We start from the raw sequence: 6,788 nt of genomic DNA on the forward strand, positions 1-6,788 counted from the left end.
GAGAGTGTTATTTATCTCTTTGTGGAGCTAGCCAAATTGCTGGAAAATGGATTTCCCATGAAACTAGTGACCTGTCAATGGTCTAAATGCCTGGGGTACACTACCTGTGAGTGCCAACAGGCAAACTGTTGTGCACTGCTGGTGAAAGGAGGGTAAGAGCAAAGTAAAAAAAACAGGTGAGGGGGTGTATGATGATGTGCTTAATAATCGAGTCTCTCAGTATTGTTTCCTGATATTTTTAATGACTTCTTTGTTTATTTAGCATATAATCCTAAGGTACCAGATATATATAAATGAATACTTGGGAAAACAATATTAAGCTTCAGGGATCTGCCTACAGAAACCGGGGAGAAGTTGCATCTATAACAAAATCCAGTATGTTGGGCAGAACTCTGCCTGCTAGAAGTGTGTGGCATGCATGGCCAGAGTGTCACATAAATATGGCTGTTTCTAGTAATGTAATAGCTTGTACTGTACAAGGGACCTGTAAATCCCAATATGCCTTGGACAGTGAGATCTACTGGTAGCATTCCCACTTGGGGATGGCGAAGTGGTGGCTGAGACTAGTAGCAGCAACATCCTGCCATTGGTGGTAAAGCTGAGGAGTGGCTCTAGGTCTTTTTCCCTTTTCCCTGGACTACTTTGCTCTCCTTCCTCAGGCACCAAAAATGTGTTCATAAGGACTATATCACAGGGCACAGTCCTGCTTTGTGCAGGGAGGGAAGTCTCTATGGCTGTCTGGACCATGAGATCTCTCACATCAGGGTTGCTTCACGGTAAGAGCTATGAGGTGTTCTGGGTATCCTAGAAGACTGGTCATCCTCTACGTGCTTATCTGAGAAGTGCAAGATCCTGCCTATGTTTCTGCATTTGTTGGTTTCCTTTAAATCTCACCGGAGCTGACAGGAGGGAAGAGTCATGACTCTATTTCCCTTGAAGCTGAAGGAAGGTTCCTGCTGACCCAGGTAATCGTGGATCAGGTACTTCTTTGTTTTGTCAGTGCAATCAGGGCTTCCATCTGCTTTTCCATAAATAAAAAGCACCAACCACCTCAGAAACCCCTGTCCCCACTCTTGACAGCTGGGGTCATGCAGAACTCTTTAAAGAAAGTAAATAAAGGATGTGGGCAGGCTTGGCAGCGACAGCTTTCTTGTGGTGCCAGCAGGCCCTCTGCCAGGTAAAGCCAAATTCCCAGTGAGAGCTTCTCAGAGCGCCTTTGGGATGTGTACAGAAGAGTTCTGTGGTGAGATGAAATATTTAAAACCGCTTTGAGTTGAGGCGAGGTGGGGGAGCAGCAGCCTCTTTAATCTGTGTGCAGTTTTAAGACTGTGTGTGAATCATTGATGAGGAGGGCAGAGTGTTTCTAAAGCTCTGGCAGGTCATTAAACCTGGTGATGGACTCATTAAACAGGGAGCTGCATGGAAAGCCCTGGACAAAAGTACTGGAGTATTTCACATGCATTGCCCTGTGGAGCGCCAGCTTTTTACCTGTGACTTTCAGGTTATTGTTGCAGTATTTATTAATAAAGGAAAATGTCTTAGGCCAGTGGATCATGTTGCATAAGAGGAAATGTGTGAAAGAAGCTCTTTGATCTGTCAGGCAAAAGCATAAGAAGATAGACAGTTGGAATTCAGGACTCGGGGTGTTTCTAACCATCTGATTGTGTTGCACATGGGGGTTGGGTAAATCACCTCTACCAACTCTTTTAACTGGGGCAGGGAAGGGTGGGGAGTGTTGCCGTGTTAGTGTTCCCATGGCTTCAGTGGAAGAAAAGTAGAAAATACCACTTTGCCAAGGAGTGTCCTCAAACCCACGTGTGTTCACAGCTTCTATTGCCTCAGTGCCCACACCATAGTGCTATTTGACCTCTACTGTACCTGCTGCTCTGTGCCTTAGGCTTTTTCTGACCCACCTGCAAAGACTGTACATGCTGTTCAATGGGCTGGATAATTTTCCAGCCATTGCAATCACAAATGCGGTGTCAGATGATCCCTTCAACTGGTTTGAATTTTGTTTTCTTGTGAGAGAATTCTGCTTTTCAGTAAAACTATGCTTAAGTGCTGGCCATAGACCTGAGTAAACCTGGCCTTATTTCTTACAGTCCCCGTGCTTCATCTCTAATTGTTAATTACACAGACCTAGACACTTGGATGGTGTAAACTGGCATTACCCTCTTGCCTTCAGATGCGTTTACAGGATTTGAACAATATCCTCTGATTGTCTTACATTTACATAGCTGTGTTCCAAAGCACTGTGCAAATGTCATGCAGAGGAGATTATATCTGCCTTCCTCGGGAGGCTGGACATTGTCTCTCAGCTGGCAAGCAAGCAGCAAATGCCCTTTTCTGCAGAAAGGCCACAGCTGTCTGCCCTTGCTTCCCTGGCCCTCAGGAGAGAGTGGAAACAGCTGCAAAGGAAAAGATCCTTCATGTTTGCAATGTGGAGGAGGAGCAAGGGGTTAGCAATGTGGTGGATGCTTCTGGCTTGAGAGCTCTGAGTTTCTTTTCCCTCTGCCTCTCGGTTGGTCTGAGAACGAAAGAAGCTGGCAGCATCTTGGGGGAAAGGCTTGTCTGGCATGGCAGAGGTGTGGGAATTTCTCACTTGGATGCTGGGCTTATGGCTCAGGTAAGTCCATGCATTGCTTGAAGTCGTAGGTGGTGATGAGGTGGGAAACAGCTCTATCCCCCTTGCTGGGCATGGTAGCTGTGTCTTGATGTTTATATTTTCTACTTAAACTTTTGTTGGGACAGCTTACTTCTAAAATGCAATTGCTTCAGGCAGAGTAGAGAGCTGATTACTACTTACTGTTGCTTAGGAATCCAGAAGAGAAAGCAAAGAAAAATTAAATAGGAAATTTTCCTTCTGCTGCACACAAAAGTATCCAAGATGCTCTAGTTTTATCCTCAAGTAAACAGTAATTGAGTTGTTCCTTTTGCTTGCTTTGGTTTATTGCTTGAAACAAATAAGCTTTCCCTTGAATGATCCATTTCCAGGCGTCTTGTAAGCAGTGTGCTCAGTGGAGGTGGGAAGAGGAGTCTATGTGAGTGCTTGGGAATGCACAACTGAGAACAGGAAGTGCAGTGGGAAAGAACAAATGAATTCTGACACTGTAAGTGAAGATTAAGCTGTGAAGAGAGTGAGGCTTCAGCTGGCAGTCATTGCATTAACAGCTTGGATATTTCAATAATGAGTTAAAGTTGAGTTTATTAGGCATGCAAAGTTCAGCTCTTCAAGGTGTGTGGTTGTAGCTCAAAACCATTGAAAGTCAAGATAGATTATAGTGGTGTGGTATAAAAATGCGTTAATGAGATCTCTTCCATCTGTTCAAGGAAGAGACAGAGCTGGTGTAGTCAGGAGCAGATTTCTGTTGCTCATGATCCCAAAGTCCTGTCCAACTAGGAGCAAAGAAGGAGACAGCTGTTATTTACCCTCTGTAGAATGCTCAGTCACTACCTGAGGCTGAACTACCGCTGGACTTCCCTAGTAGCCTGTGGCTCTCCAGTCACATGAAATGTGCCTCTGTATTCTTTTTTTCCTTCAGTTGAACAAAATGGCCTGCAGTGGACAGACACAGCAGCATGAGACCGTTATCCTTCTCATCCTTGCCCAGACATGCTCTGACTTGTGCACGCCAGTCCCTCTGAAGTCAGTGGGGCTGTGGGAATGACCTGTGTGACTGTGCTCTCCTGTCCAGCCCTTCATCAGATATAAATGCGCACAAGCTTCTGGCTTCAGTGAGGCTGGAGTGATTTGTAATGTGTTTTGCAGTAATTCACAGTGTTTCTACTTAGCAAATCAGCAGGCAATTGCCTGAGAAGAACTGGCTACTGTAGGAACCTCTGCCTGGGGATATTCAGCAACTGTGCCATGCTGTGCTGTGGTGCTCCTCTGCCTGTAATTACAGGTGGCAACTCCGTTAGATGCCACACTAAGAAATTACTCTTTATATTCCATTTAAGCAAGAAAATCTTGTAAGAAGTGTTTATTCCATCTTGGGGCTCCGGGGTGTGTGATCCCTCTCATCTTCAGTTCCTCTCTGATTTCCAGCCCTGAGGTTGGAAGGGGCTCTGTCTTCATTGATTCCTCCTGTATGTAGCCAGTCTTTGGCTATGCTTTTCAGCATCTAGCAAAGGGCAGCCCAGGTCCTGACTGCCATCAGCTGTCCCACAAGCGATTACTGTAGCTGCTCTCCATTTCAGCACAAGGGGAGGCTGAGACTTGACCCAGAGACAGGAGTGGTGCTTTAAGAGCCAAACCTCTGCTGTGGGTGGATGTAGTAATGGTGTCAATAGAGAACGTGCTTTTCTGTGCTCATGCTTGTGTTTTTTCTTAGTACCAGAGGCTAGCCTGATCCTTGTGCTAGGCAGGTAAATGTGCATTCGAAGGACAGCCCTTCTCGATAGAGGAGGGAACAGCCAGCCGATCTCCCATCCCACTGCTTCGCCAGAGAAGAAAAAGGTCTGTGTTATATTTTCCCCTCTGGAAGGAATTTGGTGCAATTGATATTATTCCATAGTCTGCTGTGTCTTTTTGTTCTATTTCTTTCAGCAGATCAGTGTGCCAGCCTGAGCTTTTCAAATACAACAGGATGGCAGAACAGAGAGACAAGTGGGAGAGAAGTTTGGGGAAAAAAAACATCGCAAAAGCAGCTATCCCTTTTCTCCAAATCTAAAAGGCTGGAAGAAGATGTATTTGGAAAGAATGAAAACGCTGAATGTAGTTTACATGGCTAGAGGATAAGGAAGGATGCATGTGCACACGCAGAATGCGTGCTGGGGAATGGCCTACAAAACAGGCCACAAAAGGCTGCTGAGATCAGTAACATAAAATTAAGAAAAGGGGAAACTGTAGGCTGGAAAGAATTGAAATTGTCCTGGTGAGAGATCTTTAACGAGCTGTGGGTAATTTTCTCAAGGGAAGTGATAGACTCTCCATTGCTGGGGTTGTTTAAAAAGTAAATTGGATGAAACAGTAAGAAATATGCTCTAAGGACTAATCTTCTGTCAACTTGATGGATTAATGACCTAACTGGTCCTTTGGTTTCCTTCCATCTCTTATGCCTACTGTTCTGTGAGCGGCAGCTTCTAGCCTTTAGGAATAAGACTAGGTGAAAGGACTAGTGTTACTGGAAATACTCATTTACTTTAAGTGATTTGGTCGTCTTCTAGACCTCTTGGCCTTGAGAAACCTTTGGTGCTGTAGGAGATGGAATGGGTGTGTGGCTCAGAGGGTCCCAAACTGAAACTTTCTTTCTGCTTTCCCTATAATGCTTTGAGTTGTTTCTGTGTCTCAGCCAGGATACTCTTCTGAGACCTGTCCCAAAGCAAGCTATTCTTGCAAAGCTATGGTAATTCATCGTCACTGCTACATCCACTGGCTGGGTTGTGCCAACCTACTCTTTCTGCATGCTCCTTGAGGATTTTTCAAGGCACAAATATGCACACAGATTGTTTTCACATCAGATCCTCATGGTTTTGGGCTATCTGGTGATGCAAAACAGATGGGAAGCTTTGTGAACATCCTTCTCCCTTCCTCACATATTTTCCACCTACCAAGTTTCCTGTACTGCTTAACTTCCCAAATGTCCTACCCAGGATTTGGGCACATGATCAGGGAAAGAGGACGGGCATGATGGCTGTGTTTTGATATTCTTGGTGCCTGAAAAATACTTTCCATGCACTGGAGGAAACTTTAGGATGCTCAAGATACTCAAGAGACCAGAACCTACCCTGCACTGAGAGAACATCAGGATGGTTGGAGGTAAACACAGCAAGACACAAATATACCTGTCTCATTTCATCCCAGTAATGATGAAGGGCATCCTTTTTTATTCCCATTCTTCTTGACTGTTTACCATCCCCTTTGCCTCTTTCTGTACCATTTAGTGTATGTGGATCATTGCTACGTCTACTGTGCTGCTATACTCAGGATTTCAAGTGCTGAGAAAACTGTCTTGCTGTAGTTTCCTTGTCATCCCTTTCCCTTTGTACATCTGCTGGTAAAGCAGCCTGGCAATAGACAAGAAACTTTAAATACATGAGACATACATTTACATTTGAAGAAGGAAATAAAATATACATGATTCATCCTACTTCAGACTCGCAGACTGTTTCTAGATTACCTTTCTGCAATCAGAATTTGACTTTTTAGAACAATTTTAATTGCTCTAGGGTTTTTTTTTCAGGTTTAAATGGTGGAGTTCCCAGGGCATTCAATGAAAACTTCCTCAGTTGATAGAGGTGATTTCTGGATTTTATGATTTCTTTTCAGAGTCTGCAGATCTAGTCCCTGTGAACTTCTGAGCATCATCAGGCCCTCCAGCCTTGGGTGGGGTTACACAGGCTTGAGCCTTGGTTGGAATTGGTCCCAGCATTTTCTGTGTGCCTGAACTCAGTTCAGCCCTTTTTTTTTTTTTTTTTTTTCTTATTTTCAATGGCTTCTCTTACTTTCAGTGGCTTCTCTTCTCAAACTTCTCACAGGTGTCTGTTCCCTTGGAGCTTCTTAACAGATTGATTTACTGCTTTTAACTTGGCCAGCACAACCTTGGCAAATGCCACTTGAAGCTGCAGCTCCTATGACTCCCCTTATGTTTTAACTTTCATTATTTCAGTGCTTGTGTGTTCTGTTCATTATTACGCAGTTGTAAAATTACCAGAAGGAAATGGCAGTGGAGTAGGAACACTGATCTTCTGTCTATAGTTCAGGCTATGTGACAGACAGAGTTTGTATGCCTTAAACAACTTGTTTGACAACTCTGGCTGGAGGAGGGTATGTGTACTACAGAGAC

This window comes from Nyctibius grandis, chromosome 4 (assembly GCF_013368605.1).
Source record: "Nyctibius grandis isolate bNycGra1 chromosome 4, bNycGra1.pri, whole genome shotgun sequence".
NCBI lineage: Eukaryota > Metazoa > Chordata > Aves > Nyctibiiformes > Nyctibiidae > Nyctibius > Nyctibius grandis.